Here is a 19,723-nt window from a genome sequence, read left to right as displayed (position 1 = left end):
CTTTTTTCCCTTCATCCCTCCTTTCCCGACTGCAGCGCCAGCCAGGTTTCACGTGTCTTGTAGCTCAGCAGACTCACCCGAGTGATGTCGGGAGGAGCTCAACGCTGATTGGCTATCGCGGCGCGGCCGGCGGCGAAAAGTTAAATATTTTCAACTTCTGCGGCGGCCGCAGCATTCGCGCCGCGCCGCCCCTGGCCGCGCCGCGTGATCCGCTCGCCGCCGGCCGCCGATTCGCGCGGTGGCGCTCGAAATACATTGACTTTCTATGTAAACTCGCCGCGCGGCGATGTGCAGTGTGTTCGCACCTTTAGAGCCTAATGTTTAGTTATTTGGACGAGAAAGGTTGTCGGCGTCCTTACTTTCGCGAGCAGATGCACTGGAACACAGACAGGTCGGAACTCGGAACTACCAAGTCAGAAATCTCCTTCTTCCGAGTATAAAGGAATGCAGCATTCAACTGAAACTGGAGCGCGACTTTGACGTCATCGTTCTCAGCCACTCGCTCTGTTCGCTGTTTGGACACAGAAATCTGTTCGAGCAGGATCCCACTAATACGCCCCATCACCAGACTGACTACTGAGGGGAAAATTAAATGTGGCCGGATGTAGGTAGGCGGGCGGAGCCAGGCTAGGTGCCACCCCTTGAATTTGGAAAGTGTATTGATCGTGGCCAGACCCTATATCGTTCTAGATGTGGGTCTGGATTTCCAGGCTACATCCTCCAGCCTTTCTTCTTGTTTCTCTGTCCCTATAGTGAGCATGTTGTCTGTCTCTCCTACAGTATCTGACTGAATGCTCATCTGTGGATGTCTGGTCTCCATGGTGGAGAGGAGGTCATGTGGCTCAGGTCCTACTTGCTTGGTACCCCAACAAGTGGGTGACAAAAATAGGTCCAGTTCGGCTCGTTTATGTTGGTACCCTTTCCAACTTTTGACAGTGGAAACGTAACTGTGCCACTCAGTGGAAACGAGGCTCGGGGCTATAGGTATGTTAGGAGACCAATATCAATCCTGTATGCTTCAAGCTAATAGGGGTGTGTTGATGTGTTGATGTAGCAGATGGTGAGCAAGAACGACAGAGGGAGATGGAAGTGAAGAGAGCAAGGGATGAAGGTTACTGTGAGGGAGGAGAGAAGGATGAGGAGAAGTGTGTCAATCAGGTTCATGGAGGTTAAAAGCTTCGTAATGTTGGCAATTCTATACAGTATGTATTGGATTTATTGTAACAGCCGTTCCACAGAAAGTTATTGAGGTTCCGTAATCAGCCCTAATAAACAAGCAGAGAACTGTTGTCCACCTTGGAGCGGGCCAGTTTTTTCCCCTCCTTTGATGTGTGCTAGATGTGCTGGCTAACACTGATGAGGCCTAATTAGAGCGATTAGAATTGGAGGGATTGACTCACGCTACAATAGCCGCTCTGACCTAACTGCTAATGTTCTGCACAAAGCCCCATTTAATACAATTCACATCCATTAACTTTAGCCTGCTTCGTGCTAGCCTGCGCCCCCCTCCCTCCCTGTCACTTACCGCTGAATGTTATCCTTTGTTTAGTTTTTTTAGTTTTTTTCTATGAGGAAGAGAATGAGTGCAGATGTGACCTAGGTGTTTTTAAAGATCCAGCATTCAATCCCCTCTGGTTTTTCATCTTATTCTCTGCTCCTATCAAGGTCAAACTAAAGGGAGGAGATTTAATGATATAAGTAGCCTGACATCTGTCCTCGGCAGTGAGCAGCGCAATCAAATTAGCAATAAAGACTCGAGAAGAAAAAAGCTATTGTATTGTAGCAAATAACTTACTACAGCTGCTTGCTCACAGGGATTGGGTCTATAAAATGTTTCAAATGAAATCGAACCTTAAAAATGTATTTAATTTAGTTTGTTAAAAAATAAAGATGTAGAACCATTTTTAACAGAATAATGGCCTTTATTTGCCTGACAACGAGCTTACAGTCATGGCTCTGTTATGAGGAGTTCATGAATAACAGTTCATGAGAGAATGACTTGATAAGTTTAAAATACTAAAATAATGAGCCTTGTTGAAACACATTTTTGGTCTGAAAAAGTAAAGTAAAAATCTTGTGAAACTAATACATTTAGTAAGTCGGTGAATTGTACACAAGGCACATTGAAATGTGTCTTTTCGCATTTCTTGCAGTGTGTGTGAGGTTTTTCATGGTGGAGTTTTGACACGACTCTAAACTCTCAATCTGTCCCAGGTGAAGGTCTTTCCGTGTATCAGCAGTCACCAGTTGGCTCCAGCATCAGGATAGCTCAGCCTGGCTCCAGGCCCACACATCAGAGAGAGAGAGAGAGAGAGAGAGAGAGAGAGAGAGACGGGTCCGCTCTATGGCAGGCCGGGGGTTGGGTCAACCCGATAAGGCAGCCAGCCTCACTCACTCCCCTGGATCTCCTGGAGTCTGGAGTGTGAATGAACGTACCATGCCTTTGATCCGCTGCAATGGAAGCTCAAACCCATGCCTAGGTCTACCATCACATAGATGATTTCACGCACACACATGTGAGCCCCCCACTCACTCCCAGACCCACACAAGTCCATCAAAACACACACACTTTCAAACGGACCCCAATGTGGAAGAGTAAGTCACCCTTCTTTTAAGCCCACCATCAATCACAAGGGATGAGCGTTATAACAGAGACGCATTTAAAGGGGGAAAAAAAGATTAAGATACAATAGAGGGGCCAACACAAACCCAGTTTAAAGGTGTGTTTCAGGTGATAAGCGTGTCGGGCTGCTCCCAATGTGCACTGGGGTATAGCTCAGGATTAGGGGGGGGGAGTAGACATTTTTATGAAAGCACATAATCCTAGGAAGTGCCAAAAAAAGGGAGTGTGTCTATCAATGCCTAAAATCTGAGCCTTGGAATTTTTCTTGTGCTGTTGCATGTGTGTGTGTGTGTGTGTGTGTGTGTGTGTGTGTGTGTGTGTGTGTGTGTGTGTGTGTGTGTGTGTGTGTGTGTGTGTGTGTGTGTGTGTGTGTGTGTGTGTGTACCACATAACATGGAGGCAAAGTCCTGGAACTTAATCCTCTAAATAAGAAACAAGAAAAAAGGAAATCAAACTGCCACGAAATGACAGGATTAACACAGGGAAAAAAGAAAATCGAAAAAGGTCAAGGACAGAGGGCTGTACTTGCCTCAGACAATAATACAGGGTGTATATCAGAGCAGGGAGTAGTACTTCATAAAGAATAGAAATATAATATGTTCAGGAGAGACACTGCAGGTGAATGGTAAAATGTTTAACTTATAGATATCATCATGAGACTTTGCCAGTTAATGACTTACACTATCACACAATTCTTTATTTTGTTTGTATTACAAGAAATGTTTGATTGAACATTGAACTTAGGCAATATCTAATTAATTATGTGCACATTCGCATCGCTGCAAAAAACAAAAATATAGATGTTGGATGAAGCCAGAGTTAAAATCTTTATTGCATTTTAATAGACATATTAATGTCCAATGTTTTTAAAGAACATATTTGGGATACAGCCTTTTTTCATTATGTCTGTAAGTATGTAAGAACAAACTTAACATATGAACAAATCCTTCTTACCTGCTGAATTTGGAAAGATTATAGTTAATGTCAGTGCTTTTAAAAGTTGACAGTTTTGGTATAGAGTAATTGGGGGAAACATAGTGTCAAATGGTCGTTAAAGATGGTTTTGGATAATTACGCAGTCGCAAACAGACAAGGTTTAATCAAATAAACACCTCAATGTTCAATGTTGACCTTTTGATTTATACTAGTATGAAAGAAGACATATTATGGAAGCAAAATAGACAGAGGGAGGGAGAGAGAGATACATTGTAATGATAGTGAGAATGCAATTAGTCAGTGTTACTGATATAACTTTGGCTAAGCTTCATTGGTAATCTGATTGTCATGTTACTATCCACAACACTTTGTTCTGAGCATTAACACTGTGTTTTGTCATTTTTCTCGATGCATGTGAACTGTGATGCACAGAGACATGTGACCAGCTTACATAGTGCTGAATCTTGTCTTTAATTTTCTTCATTATTCATACAGTGCAGTGTTCTGTAGCTCATACAGGCGCGGTTATAGGGTGTTTGCTGCTAGCAGTGCATGTTGTGCACTGTCTCCATGAGTTTGAAGACAAGTATTGAATTACCTAGGCACTGAAGAGAAAGTGTGAATCTATTAATGATGAGGCTTCAACATTTTAAGTGAAAAGCAGCACAATGTTTCACAATCACCTCAGAGTGAGATTGTAGCTTCCATTATTATCATGTGTGATGGATATTTGTTTATATATATATAACATATTGGTATGTGACAACTCTCTGTGTGTGTGTGTGTGTGTGTGTGTGTGTGTGTGTGTGTGTGTGTGTGTGTGTGTGTGTGTGTGTGTGTGTGTGCGTGCGTGCATGACTGTGCGTGTTTGGACGCTGAATCAGGCACAGCTGAGACATGTAGGGCACCGATATCAGATCTTTTTTTCTGGTTCCAGCTTTATAAACGGTGACACATTTTAGAGTAAATGATTAATCAATGCAATACTTGGCAGACTAATTGATAACGAGTGCCCAACAGTGACCCAAATGGCACATTCTTCCTCCCTGCCCGCTGATGTTTTGAAAGGCCTCACTGTTAAATTGGTCTGTGGAACGAATACTGAAACCCCCAACCTGTCAATGGGTCGCCGTTAGAAATGTTACACTAAAACATTGAAATAGGATGCAGGTTATAGCAAATTCTGATGACTCTGAAACACTATTCGACACAGATGTTCCCCTGTCCAGAAGCGCTATCCATTTTCTTGCCCGGAAAAATATGTGTGGTGTGTCCAGGGCTTCATTGCTGCAAAGTTCACTGTCTTGTTTTACCACTGAGCTGCCAGCACATTTGGCAAGAGGGAAACACATTATGATATTGTGTTACCAGACATCTACTGTACAGTGCAACTTAAAACCCTTAGCTTGCAACCAAAAAATGTGTGTGCGTGCGTATGTGTGTGTGTGTGTGTGTGTGTGTGTGTACATCCCTGCCGCCATTCTGAGTACAATAAGTAATGCATCATCCCCACGCAGCCACCATACAGCTCCAAACAAGATGGGATCAAAGTCCCACACACACATTTCATAATGGACAAACCGTGTCATCACTTCCTACACTTGTGACTCAATGTAGCATTAGCAGACAGGATGTAAGAAAACTCCCATTTAGAATGACACAACACGCATCACCCTTGCACCAACCAATTTCAATTTCCACCTCCAAACAAAGTGAGGAGGAGTGTGAAAACTGGTGGCAAGGACAGGGGAGATGTGTGACTGCAAAAAAGCCTGCAAGCAAAGGCAAAATGTGTGTGTGTGTGTGTGTGTGTGTGTGTGCTAATTTTGAATAATAGGCCTAAGAAATGATGTTGTTGGCCATAGCGCGACTCCCCGGGTTTAATGGTAATTAGATTTTAGCTTTTGGTTGGCTAGACTTAGCGCCTGTCAACATCATGTCACAGCAGTGGGCTTTGGAGTGACACTAGCCTGAGAGTTTTTTTTTTTTTTTTTTTCACTGGCCAGGGCCCAAAACATGGCCGCAGGCATGAGGGCACAGACAATTACACACAGCCCGACAAGACACACGACTACATAGAGGCTGCGGAGAAAGACACCAAGACACGTGCACGTGTGTGTGTGTGTGTGTGTTATAACCCACCATCACTTTCGGGTGCTATAGGGCCTTTTCATACAATTCAGCCAAACCTTGGAACTCACTTGCCATGTGTTTAAAGCTAATGCTGATCGATGCAGTCATTCCAGATGATGTCGTCATTCCTACTGGCTTTCTTTCTTTCTATCCATCCATCCATCCATTCTTCCATCCATTCATCCATCCCTCCCTCCATTCGCTAGTCTCTAAGCCACTCTGTAGTAGTGAATTGGATTACATGCTCTGATTAGGTCACTGATTAAATGAACATTCTGACGCTGATGAGTCAATGAGCTTTAATGTTAAAGCTGAATGAACATTAAAATGATGTCACTTTGCACCAGAGTAGATATATCATACTCTCTACCATTCTTATTTGAATTCTGTCTGTTGTAAGCTATCCAAGAAACAGAAAACCTTTCACCTTACATACACACACACACACACACACACACACACACACACACACAAACACACACACACACACACACACGTGCGTACTGCATATATTTATATATATTAAAGCCATGGGGTAGTCTGTAAAGATGAGTTTTCAGTGCGAGTGAACGCATGCTAATAAGCAGTTAGGGCAAACCCTCTTTCTCTGCCTGTCTCTCATTAAAATGATCAGTAACCATCTGGGGAAAAAATGTGTGTGGTAATGCCCTGTTTGGAAAAAAACAAACCCAAATTGCCGCAACACATTAATGCCTGGTCCAAAACACTGTCCATTAGCAGCGATTAGCCAGATTCTGCTGACATCATTACAAGCGCTGAACTTAAAGCAACATCAACAGACAAAAACAGGATTAATGATGGGTTTGCTGCTGTATGTCAGTGTCAGACTGTTAACACCGTCTAACTCTTCTACATTTTTTGCATGATTGCTTCTCAGGGTATTTGACTGGTGTTACAGGCTAACTGTTGGGGTGGAACCAAGGATGGGTAACCAATCAACAGCCAGGATCCCCCGGGGGCCCCCCTCTCTCCTGAATGCCCTCATGTCTGTCTGTCCATTGGTTTGGTGTTAATTAATTACATGCAAGTTTCATATCAATATCTGTAAAAGAGCTCTCCACCAACTTCATAATACACTTCTTATTAAACTGTCATCCTCAATGGACAGTTCAAAAAAGAAGACACTACCTACATTTCCCATGATGCAACTTGATTGCTGATTAGCTGCTAATGTAGCCACAGGCCTCAAGCATGCAGGCCACAATTAATAAAAGGACCAATCAGTTAATTAATCACTTAGGTAAATGATCTTCTTTGTTTATTAGATGTGTTTTTGTATCTGCTTCCTATAATTAAGTATTGAATACCTTTGGGTCCCTTGACCTTATATGTGCATATGTGCTGTTTTTCCTTTTATATACTAAACAATGAATTTCTTAACATTAAAACAAGTGTATAGTTGGAGCTGTGTATCAACAACAGAACTGAGAATGGACCGTCTGTAAGTCTAAAATCCAAATTCAAATGAAACACATGTCGACCAACAGGTTTCAGAATACAGAAACAACATTTATAACAAACCTTTAGAAAAAGGAACAGATTACCACATACATTGAATTAGTGGCAAACGCTGTTGTCTGGCCTCTTTTACACACACATACACACAAACTGAATTGCTTTGCTGTCCAATTCTCTCTCTCTCTCTCTCTCTCTCTCTCTCTCTCTCTCTCTCTCTCTCTCTCTCTCTCTCTCTCTCTCTCTCTATGTCACAGTGTGGTACCTAGAAAGTGCCTCAGGAGCGTCAGGCTTGGCTGCTTTCCATTCCATTTCCCCCGCGGGTTATCCATCGGCCTGGGGGACGTGGCGAGCCCGAGCGCCCAGCCCCGAGGTGATTAACGGAAGAAAGATGGCTGCAGTTCACAGCGTAAATCCAGAGGCGTTTCAGGTGAAACACGAGGGCTTGTCTAGCGCTGAGGAATGGGCAAAGGCTTCGCACAATCCAGCACTGAAAAGCCCTCTCCCTCTTTTGTCCTGACTCTAGTTAGGGCAAACTGTCTCAGAACAGAGATTTGGAACCAAAAAAGTGAGGAGGAGAAGATAAAGTGAAAGGGAAGTTTAAAAAAAGGAGGATATTATTCCTTAAAAGGATCAAAGAATAGACGGTAATGCATGATAGAAAGCTACACTGAGAAGTACAGAGAGTGGCAGAGGCTGAGAGAGCTAAGAGTGGAAACCTTTGCACCCTGGGGTGATATTAGTAAACCCCAGCTGTTGAGCATCTGCCAACCAGGAGCCAAACAGCAACCTGCCTGCTCAGGAAATCGTATATTTAGGGCACACTCACACTAGGCCATCTGTACCATGCCCAAGTACGTTTGACCCCTAAAGTCTAGTTTGTTTGACCAGTGGGAGTGCTCCGTTCCAAACTCAAGCATGGTACACGTCCTCAGCTCCGGCACAGTTGGGAGAGGTGTACTCAGACACGGTACAGATGCTGATGAGCGCAGCACGAGAAAGAGCATCGCAATAGTGCTTGAACTATATGGGGCAACTGGGCCTTGTGTGAGTGTGCCCTTAGCAGCCATGCACTTAAACAGCCTGATAAACTTTGCATTCATCACCCACTTAATTGGTAACATAATGGTTAATTGTTTATTTTGATCAGTTTATAAAAGGCCCACCTCAAATTATCTCTTGGATCTTAATATTCAGGCAATAATGATATCAAACAGAAATTCTCACATTCAGAAACTGCAACTTAATAAGTGACCATATCATTCAGTGAACTTTCAAAAATTCCATTGCAATTTCCAATTATAATGCCACCAATTGAATATATCTTTAACAGATAAAATGGCAGAAAGCAATCTATTATCCTTCCGAACATATTATGTAGAATCCAGTCAAGTGATTGGTTTCCTATATACAAGAAGTATCAAGGTCATATTTGACAACTATCTCACAATCTACATGTTTGGTCCCTTCAGTGTTTGTGCTGTATACTGCCCTGTTGATACCTCTAGCATAAAGGATGTATCTGCTAGAATCAGATTGAACATTTAATTGTCTTACTAAAGTACATTTTAATCAAAAGTATAAAAGGTCATCTAAGTTGGTTGTTCCAGTAAGCCACGTTTCTATGCCCAAAGTTCCCAAAGCAATGCATTTGTTTAATTTGATCATAACCTGAAATCTATGATTGATTTTTTAACAGACACATTGTTGGATTACCTTTCAGGGTCCATTTGTTTCTACCGTGTATATTTGAGGTTATACAGGTTTACAGGGAATGAGAGGTCCTTGATAACTGGAGTGTGACCGCATCATTGGAAAAATCTTAAGTTTCTATTCCAGAAACTTCAAACTCATTCATTAGTGCAACCATGGCCTGTCCATGAAAGTGAAAAGGGCTTCATGGCTGACTTCACCTCAGCTGTCTGGCTGGCTCTGCAGGTGGATATTCTCTCCTTTGTCACAATCTCAACTCTGTCAAGTCTCTTTGCAAGACGCTTCACAATGTATTCTGTGCCAAAGCGATTGTTGCGTGTCCTGCACATTGTTAAAAGGGCCAGTTGTATTAGCCACGCTAGCAGTGTAGCTATGGCAATGACTGTAGGTGTGTTGGTTAGGAAGAAAAACCTAATGGCTTTGAAATTACAAAACATCTACTAGATGCATTTTTGCAATCTCTACAATTGTGTTCAGGAATACCAGCCAATGCATACTAAGGACTTTGACATCCCCCTCGACTTTTCATTCACCCCTGGCCAATTCTTGCATTTACCGCATCCCGCCTGCTAACAATGTAAAACAAACTTTGGACCTTAACTTTTATCCATCCAGCAATTACAGTAGGTTTTCTATATATATATATATGATTTTATTCAGGACACATGAAGATCCATAGTACAATGTATAAAAAATAGAGTCAATACATAAATAACAACAAAAAGCACACCAATGCATGCAGATTAAAAAGAAATAAAATAAAAATAAAATAAGAGATCAGCATACAACACTTGCAGTATACAAAGATGCCCTCCAATGTCTCCAGAGTGTGGATGAGAACCTGACAGAGCTGAGCCCAGGCTTGGCCAATGCCTGAATAATACTGTTTTGTGATGCTGTCACTCTACATATAAAACGATACATCAAATTCCTAATTAAAGCATGACAGGTAGGCACACCAACATTTACAAACATTTGACTGGCACTAGACCATCTCGGTATTCTGAGAAGTATCCGCATTCCGTCATTATACGCCACAGTTAGTTTTTTCATATTGCTTTTTCTGTAAGCACGCCACAAATGGGCAGTATATAGCGGGGTACAGAATGCTCTAAATAGCGCAACCTTTACAGCAGTAGAACACATGTTAAATTTACGTGCAAGCATATTAGCTTGACCATACATCTTACGACACTGTCTTTTAATGTCTTTATCATCTGACAAATCATTAACAAAATGGTGGCCTAAATACTTCACATCATCACATACTTTAAGAGCAGTACCAGATAAAAAGAAATCAGGAAATACCAATTTTTTTACCAATCATCTGCATACATAAGGTGATTAATGAGGCTATTGCCAATCACACATCCTGTATTGCATGCATTCAACTGCTGTGACAATTCGTCCATATACACATTAAAAAGAAAAGGAGATAGGATTCCACCTTGGCGTACACCGTTACCAACATAGAAAGGTTCTGACACAGAATCCCCCCATTTCACCTGCAAAGACTGATGAGCGTACCAGTAGACTAAGATTCTAATAATGACTTTAGGCACTCCTCTATGATGCAACTTAAGGAACAGTTTCTGATGATTCACACGATCAAATGCCTTGGAAGCATCTATAAAACACGTAAAGACAGTGGAATTCAACCTATTATATCGGTCTAAAATTTCCTTTAAGGCAAATATACACATATCAGTACCATGTTTATGTTTAAAACCGAATTGGTTATCTGTGGTAAGAATGTACTTTTCCAACCTGCTAAGGAGGATTTTCTCCAAGATTTTGGAAACAATGCTGGCTAAAGCTATGGGCCTATAATTGTCTATGCTGTTTATTTTGCCAGCTTATATAATGAACATACCAGCCGTACATAGCCGCTAGCAGGGCTGTATGCTCTACCAACATGATGATGATGTGTCTACCCAAGAGCACACAGTGTGTCTGATGTGAGTTAGTAAGTGAGCTAAGAGGAATTAGCTCACTTTGCAGCAGCTACATATCTATGGTGACATCATAGCAGCGGGACACAATGTAGCCTGCCCAACAAATTCAATTAAGAGGAAGAACGGGACGCAGTAAACAAAGAGCTGTGTGTTTTTCGAGGTGATGACACATGGCAGTTAAAGGGAAAATTCGCCCATTTTCATGTGAATGGTATATCAGGGCCGAGTATATTAGTAGTCTATTGAAAAAAGCCCCCCAAAAATTGATTCGAATTGGCAGAGAGCACAATGATTTCGGATTTAAACTGATGACGCGGGGCTGACGTAGCCGTTTTTACAGTTCCTACAAGCCCCAGGATGCATTGCGCGGGGGGGGTACGCTCTGCAGCCTGCCCAGATTCCGAGCTGCTCGCGTTACCATGGTGACATAAACACAGCACGGACCTGACCCGTGTAAGCAGTACAGTAATAGCGCGCTTCCTATTATTTCACTGTTGGACTACTACCACAAAGAAAACATGCCGTCCTATAATGTGCCTAGATGCGCCAACTTTAGGAAACAGAAAAGAAGCAGGAGTAAGCGTAAGCTGAAGATACTAGGCCCTACCTGTTGCCTATTCACCGGCGTGATGCATAGCCCCAGCCCCGGGAAAAAGAATCCGAATAAAGGTAAGCTAACGTGAGCTAAATTGCATAGTAGCCTACTGTAGTTAGTATCAGTGTTTCCCCTACATTAATAACTGTGCTGCCCACACCGCTGTTGAATATTGTGTCCCGGTGTAAGGCTGATAGATGGGGCAAGGAGGAATTAGTCTACCGGTTGTAGCTGTAGCCAAGTTACCTTAGCCGCTAAGCTAAAGTTAGAAGTGAACTCGTGAGGGGGGCAGTAGGCCCCTCTGTGTATCCTTGAGGAAGATTTAGTTGCATTTGCAAGACTGTTTGTGTGTGACTGTGTGTTTGTTTTCCATGTGCATGGTTATTAGCGATGTCGTTAAAATGATCAGCTTTCCAAAACCATAAACAATTGCTATGCTGATGGAGATAACTGGGTGATTAGCACTGATGTCCCTAGTCTTGTGTCGTCTTGGCTCTTCCTAATGCAAATGCATAGCCACACCCTGGCATACAGTATGCTTGGCTGCTAATATAAACATGATGTCTTCTTAGACAAAAGACTACTATTGTGTTAGTGCACTAACTGACTGACCTATCTATGGTTACATAGTGGTTTGTCTGTTTTATATATTTATTGCAACAGCAACATTATCTTTACAGTATAACACATTGATTTTTCTTTTGTCATCTCTTCAGTGCTGGCCTTGTGATACAATCATAATTTGTCATTACAGGTGAGGTCCAAAGGAAGATGGTGTATTGTCCGAGGACCACGCACTCTGTTGTGAAGACTGTTTACATCCCGCACACACGCACCACTTCAGAGCATCCCTCGTAGAACTCGTCATCACATGAAGAAGAGACTGCTGCCTGCAAAGTGCTGACATCATCACTACAGCTCCCTCAGCCTGCCCTCCCTCACAACATGTCCAAAACCAACTACAGAAGAAGCTGCTGCTAAACATCACTCAATATTTCAACAGTAACTTGACGAAGGAAGCATTATGCTACAATTGTTTTTCCCAACACACTGGAAACTCAAAGCTTTTGAAAATGTTATTTTTCTTTTTTACATTTGTATATGTACATACTTTACAGTTGTGTGTAGAATAATGCACACTGTTTTACTTGCTTGTTATATTAAACTCTATCTATGCCTTATAAAGTGTTTGATTCTCTGAAACTATTTCACTTTTAGTTGATAAGTCAAACCTATGTATTAAAATGGTTACCTATGCAATGACAAAAAACAATCATGTTTATACAAAATTATTTTTATTTGTAAATACAGTCAAGGAGAATTGACACATTTTCACATGATTAAATCTCAATCAGTGTCCATAGTTAGCAGCAGTATTTACAGGTCAAAATATTTGATCATAGCTCATCCGTAGCTTCTACGTAGCGTCTTCTTCAGCCTGTCGCCTGTAGTGACCATTTGGAGATGGATATTTGGCTCTGATGCGCTGTATGACACAATCAGGTAAGACGATGCGGTCCCCTTGCCAAGTATCTCCCCTTTGGAGCACCCACTCAATCAAGAACCGACGTGTGACAAGTCGATTATGTCTAAAGAAATTAAAACACAAAACAAGTGGTTACTCTCCACAAAGCTATAATGTAACAATAGCAGCCAATGTAAGAACAAAAGACTGGTCATTTTATTTGACCTGTTGTAAAGGGTTCTTCTGAAAAGTGCTATAGACATGCTAAGTGCAACATCAGTGCAATGGCTCAGACAACACAATGTGACAAAGATAACGTTACAACATGCTAGAAAAAAATAATGTTACTCACTCAATGATCATCTGCCCTCCCGGTCTTGCTGGTATTTGTTGTCTTTTCCAAATTATTTTTGGGATATTGAAAATGTCTCTCGGTTTCTAATGGTGGTCCAGTTGTATTGTCTTACAAGGCTAACCCTAACCAAGGCTGAAACAGCTGCAGCCTCGGCCTCTCTACTGTATTTCCTCGCTGAATTTCTTCAGCAGTGTAGGCTTCTCTGGCCCAACTAAATACCCTGCTGGTTCATTCCAGTCAGCCAACACACTTTTTAAAGTATCCTCATCCATATCGTCTGTGCCCGTGTGAAAAGATGCAATTTTCAATGCAGGAAATGATACAAGTAAACTGTCACGGACCATGGGCATGGACAGACGGTTTGTTTTGGTTCGCACGTGCTTTTAGAGCCCGCCCCCTGGATTCACAGAGAGGGGGGTTGGTGAGCTCGGCTCCAAGAGTCTGTAGTCTGCACGAGCTCTTCCTTGACACGGAAACGTCACAGAAACGTCACCGGTGAATGGATTTTTGAAGCTCGGCCCCCGCGAAACGGACGATGTTGAAAAAATACACGGGGATATAATGCAACCCAAAGGATATTATGGTAGATGAGTTAAGGTTGAAAATCGGCGAATTTTCCCTTTAATCTCTTTCACTACTATACCATTATGTCGACCAATCACCCTCTTGGGACCAATTGGGACGGCTTGGTACCCCCAACAAAAGGCAGACCAAAATAAGGTACAGCGCGGTTCGCTTATTTTGGTACCAGCATCAATGCCTGTCAATTTTCATGCTAATTTGAAGCAAGACAAGTACATCGATTTTAAGGAATTGCAAGACCCCACCAGCTCACCTTTAACTCACATGGGTGTCCGTGGGAGAATTGACTTGCAGATTTAGAGACAACCACAACACTTATGAAGTCAAATAAGACAGCTGAGAATATAGGGCTGAGCACCATGGGGGTAAAGGAGCCCTGAAGCAGGAACAGAGATGTAAGATGAAGAGAGGGAGAGGTTAATAGAGATTAGAAAGAGGAGAGGGCATTTCAGTTTAAAGCACCCTCCCCCCAGGAACCGGCCAAATTGGCCCCCCAAGTCCCCTATCTCTCTCCACGGAGGAAGCCAGCATCTCCCAAGCATTAAAGTGGAAAAACCAACGCCACTGCATGAATTTAATGAGGAGGGCTCTTGCACTGTTCTCCGCTCAGTGTGTGCGACACAAAACACTTCTTGGCATGTAGTGATTTTCTCTCTTCTTTATGCACTGCCTTTTATTTTCCCACTGCCTTACACTGGAGATATAGATGGGATGTCCAGGCTAGAGAAACCAGCCCAGGCCCTCTCAGTGCTCACTGTGTAAGGATTTAAGAATGCCTTGCTGGTTTCCCACTCCAGCACTGGGGTTTTACACATGTTATCAAGTCTCTAAAGTGTCCTTGGTGACTTGAAAGGCACTCTCAAATAAAATGTATTATAATTATTATTAGACAGAGTTGTAGAATGTGATGGGTAATGGATATGGATGTGTCCTAAACAGATCCAGGATGTATTCAGCATAGCTAAATGGGAAAAAAGGCTAGGAGCAAATACAACTATTAGCCAAGCTTTATCAAAAGTAAAAAAAATACTCAATATGGAAAAGCTCACCACCCATGTAGCACTACAATGTAGTGCTGACAGCGCAGGGAGATTATTTGCCTGGGTGCAGTTACTCTTCAATGCGTTCCAATAAGAAACAGCCTGGGTCAAATGCATGCTCAGTTTCCAGCCACATTCTCACTTACCCTAACCCCATTCACTTCCATTATCTCTACTGGCCCTACCAGGATCCTCTTACTTTCACTGCCAGTCACCTCACCCCTACAGTACATTTAACAACTCCCTCTTACACCTTTGTATACACCTTTCAGATTGCAATTGAACTGCATCAGACTAGTCGTCTACATTGGGGTCCCATTCACACCAGCTTTGGTAGCTAGACTCGTAATAAAAATATTGTATTCATCAGAGTTACTTTCAAGTGTTTAGAAAATTTGCTTTGCTTAATTGACCAAACCCCATCATTCTTTTACTAGTCTGACATTAGTTCTGGGATGTGTGGCTAGCTTTCAGGATTCTAACTGTTACAATATGTGTTGTTATGGTAGTTTTAGAGTGGAAAAAGTGAGTGGATCAGTTTACCCCACAGCTGGGGTAAAGTGAGCCACATGACAACTTTTTTTAAAACAATCATATTTTCACTTTGTCTTGAAAAAATTCTGCTAATGCCCATTTCTAGGAAACATCCTGAATTAATGGGAAATGTGTAAATTTGAGTGATAAACCATTTTAGCTCCCTTAGAGGGGAGCAAATGTAAAAAGTGGTTCAGATTACCCCGTTCTCCCCTACAGTATATTAAAAAAAATTATATGTATTAACATGTATTTATGCATGTTTGTTGTGATATTTTTATATAATCTTTACCTTGTTTATATAGCTCACACACTACAATATCTTTTTTTTGTTACATGTGTCACATTGCTGTCTGTTCTGTATCATACTTTTATTTCAAGCATGCACATTTTAATTAACCTCTGAAATATATTTATGGTAACAATGACTCTTATAGAAAATATTTAGACATTGGAAGTCTTGTTTTATTTGTATCCTTCTTTCCACCAAACCTTTTCTACTGTATTAGGAAAAATTAAGTTATCACTGATCAACAACAATATCATTGTGTCCACATTGACATCAAACAGATCATAGTAGAAGTGGCTCTTTGGAGCAATGCACGACGCAAGCGAGACGTGAACAACCCGAGCTGAGAAAGGTTGGTTCTCCATGTGTAAATATTTGATCAAGGTACAAATCACAGGCAACCATGAGATTGGAGTGCAGGCGCTGACTTTTATTTAGGAGCTGCTTATGTGGAATTGGTGTGTGTGTGGGGGGGGGGGGGGGTGGGGGAGGGGGGGAGTGGTGCAAATAAGTAATGTCAGGGAGTGGGAGAGTCAGAGGGGAGGAGGGGCGGGGGTCTGTGTTGTAATGGATGGAAGGGGGGTTGATGGATGAATGCTTTCCAACACTAGTCTGATTGAGTGTAAAACAAGCCTTGTGAGTTAATGCTTGCTGCTAATCCAGAGGGAGCGCACTGAGGGCCACAGCTCAGCTTTATGGGCAAAAACACAGCTTCAGCTTCTGCAAAATCATAAACAAAAGGGTTGTATAAGGTTTTTATAAAGTCAAACTAAACCAAATGTTAAAAGTTAAAATGCAAATATGTTGGCGCTAATCGTGAGGTAGATGGAAACGATTCATTGACTCTATCGGGGGCATGGCCATTCTTGCTTTGTGTACTGATCAACTTGTCTTGTAAAAACAACAATGGCGGACTTCCAGTATGTATTTTATGTGTCCAGTGTTATGTTTGGGTCATGTGCCAGAGAGGCGTTCAATCAATAAAGGTGAAGAAATATGTGTACTTAAATAATATTCATCTACTATTGTTTGTGTTTTGTAAGTTAATTTCGCCAAAGGAAAATGAGCTCAGATGTTTTTCTCTGGTATTTGAGGCATCCCTGGCTTACACCGCTAGCCTTTACTGTATTCTCTACAGTCAAAGAAACACAAATCGCCCAATGCATAGGCTACTTGTATTGACGTTTATGAAAAAAACAGCTGACTGAAGGAGAACATTTTGAATAATTCAATCTGAATCTTGCCTGGACATTGTATTAATCCATAATGAGCTAGTGGCTTCTCTTTTTGCAGGACAGGGGCTTCTATTTTTCTGTGAACCCTGCAGACCCTGACATTTGACTGTGTTGAGCCAAAGCTAGAGCAAAGTCAACTGTCCGTGCCAACGGGAGATGCCAAGAACACTTTTTGGTCATTTTGTGTCCCTGGCTCTCTCTGGGGTACCTGTGGTGCACTTTGGCACAGGGTTGGATCAGGAGAAAATACATTCTAGGCCGGTGCAATAGAGGCTGGGCCGAGAATGGCCAATCACATTCACTATACTTCCATCCTGTGTAAAGACAGCACTCACTATGGAGAGTGTTCCTCAGGAGAGGGTTGGATTAAATATGAACACTGTCATTTAAATATCCTATTTAGAGCAGATGATGATGTGCATTCAGCAGAAATGAAACTGGGGATGTGTACCATTTTCAACACATACAAGCATCAGCTAAAGGGAATGGAATGTTTCAGGGGTGAAGATCTCAAAACATTGCTTAATCTCGACAAATCTATTAGCCACTAGCAATACATTATTATTTATTTGTAATCCAAGGGCACTGGCCCTTTAAAAATGCATGTTTAGTATTAATTAAGAGCTTATTCCTTTTGTGTTTAAAATACATCTTCCACCAAAGCATTGAGATGGAGATAACAATATACCCACCAGGTAGCAGAAATATGTTGTACCATATTGATATATTTCTTTGGTACATATGTATGCCCTTGGCATGGTATATATGAATTCATTCAGCAGATGCAATGACTAATATTGTTTCTACTTACAATATATTGTTTTATACCAATTTTCCATCGGCACTACTGCGGTAATACGTCTGACTGACACTACTGCTTTGACTGCTGCCTCTTTCCTTCACTACTGTTATGACTATGACAAGGCCGACATCAGCAATCCCATTGGCTATAGCCGTTAACCTCTGATACGGTTTGACGGTCAATTTGATGGTGCTGTTCAATCTCAATGTTTCATTGCGGCCACATGAAGACCCCTTGCAGATTGGTAACAATAAATAAATACTACCTCATATAGTTCTACAACGGTACGACTACTGCTATGACTGCAAGGGGCTAACTATGTTTGTTAATATGACTGGTATGTCTAAAACAAGAACAGAAACCCCAGCTTATGTAGCTGTTTCTATATACTGTAGTTAATGATTATGTATTTCGGACACTATCACTAACAACTTAATTTGTTAGCCCATCTGTTGTTCAGTTAAACGTGAAATCACATGACCTCTCACATTGTCCCTCCATTTTACATGAAACAACACAAACATTGCCCTAATCATATCATATGCATTCTCGTGTGCACAGATATTTCGTAAAAAGAACAAATGTTGTGTGGACAAGAGTAATACAAAAAAATAAGTTTGTTAATTCATGTTACGAAATGTTCGTTGTAAATCCACAAGTTGGTTGACTGGTGATAGACGGATCAAATGAGTCTTAAGTCACACTAGAAGTGGTGCTTTGAGTTAAAAGCCTAAATTAGAATGATGGCACCCCTTACGTCCTCTGCACACATCCTACCTCTACTGCGCGTCTACCTCGCGTCTGCGTCTGACTTTTTGTAACTGACCGTGTAATCAACCTAGAGCGGGCACACATCCAACCTCAGACGCACTGCTGATGCCCGTCAGAGGCACGTCTGCAGCGACGCTCCCCTTTACCTCAGGAGGCTCGCCTATTTTTTTCTGAGAGCCGCGCGTCTCTCTCGGGTCTCTCTGCTTTAACTGATAGAGAAATACTCTGCTGAGAGTCATATTGACTTCATACCGGCAGCTTTCGCTGTAGTTTCACCATTTCCTGGTGTGTCCCTTTCAAAATAAAACTTCCAACAAGCGAAAATGTGGCAAAAAAAAACAAAAAAACAAAGGCAATGGAAAAAGGCAATGGGGCGCACGGATTACTGTCCAGACTCAAAATTAGACTCAGTATAAATCATGTGCATCATAAATGACAGGAAAGAACTTCATTTTTAATGGGAATTATCTATAAAAACTCTATGTAGAAAGATAGGGCTTTTAGAAGCAGCGCTGCAGCAGCAGCAGCTGCTGAGACGTTCCATGTGTGTGCGAGAAAAGTCCGAGAGACGCAGCAGTAAGGTAAGGCGACGCACTCCAGAGGTAGACGCAGGATGTGTGCAGAGGCCGTTACATGAGCATGTAAACATAGAAGTGTCTAGCAGGAAATGTTAATTAAATATGGCTGCACCTTTATTTATTTTGATAGCATGCCAATATTGCGCTTAACTTAATGGGGTATTAGTTCACAAGATGAATATACTGTATTCCCAAGATAAAACTGATAGCCAGATGAAAAGTTGAGAGATCAACACGTGATAACAATTTATTGGCGTAGGGAACATGAATGCCAGAATGTTCACGGTAATCCACCAAATGTCAAGAAATTATTTATCTTAACTGAAACATTTCAGAGAGGTGTAACCTTGGGTTAATTTTTGTCTTTTGATGCTCAAGGAACTACAGTGGGGCAGTCTTTCTTTGTCCAAGTGAGACATCCTAAGAAGATCAGGCCATTCTTTTCCTTTTTGCAGATTCAGAAAAAGGTTTTCTATGCTTTTCATCTCCTCCTAGACTTGACTAACTACAACACTCTCATTCGGCGAAAAATCCAAAGACTGCAGGAAAATGATTCAAAATGCTGCTGCCAGGATTTAAACTCACACTCAGAGAAGCAACCACAACACAGCGGCCATTGCTTCCCTTCACTGCTTCCCTGT

At 41.8% G+C, this 19,723-nt stretch overlaps 1 protein-coding gene and 1 long non-coding RNA gene across 2 annotated transcripts in view; one reads left to right on the top strand and one right to left on the bottom strand.

Moving 5' to 3' along the window:
* Positions 1–19,723, bottom strand: part of LOC307249728 (receptor-type tyrosine-protein phosphatase gamma-like) — a gene marked incomplete at its 3' end in the record, with an annotated part of 357,685 nt that overhangs the window by 326,430 nt on the left and 11,532 nt on the right. The gene's annotated exons all lie outside the window — the stretch shown is intronic.
* LOC307249062 lies at positions 11,339–12,616 on the top strand. Its single transcript, XR_013844825.1, has 2 exons — positions 11,339–11,505; positions 12,186–12,616. It is a non-coding gene; the product is annotated as an uncharacterized lncRNA (long non-coding RNA).

This window comes from Ammodytes marinus (genome assembly GCF_949987685.1).
Source record: "Ammodytes marinus genome assembly, chromosome: 4".
In the NCBI taxonomy this organism is placed as follows: Eukaryota; Metazoa; Chordata; class Actinopteri; order Uranoscopiformes; family Ammodytidae; genus Ammodytes; species Ammodytes marinus.
Note: the sequence above shows the minus strand (reverse complement) of the source record. Positions and strands in the feature narration are given on the sequence as shown.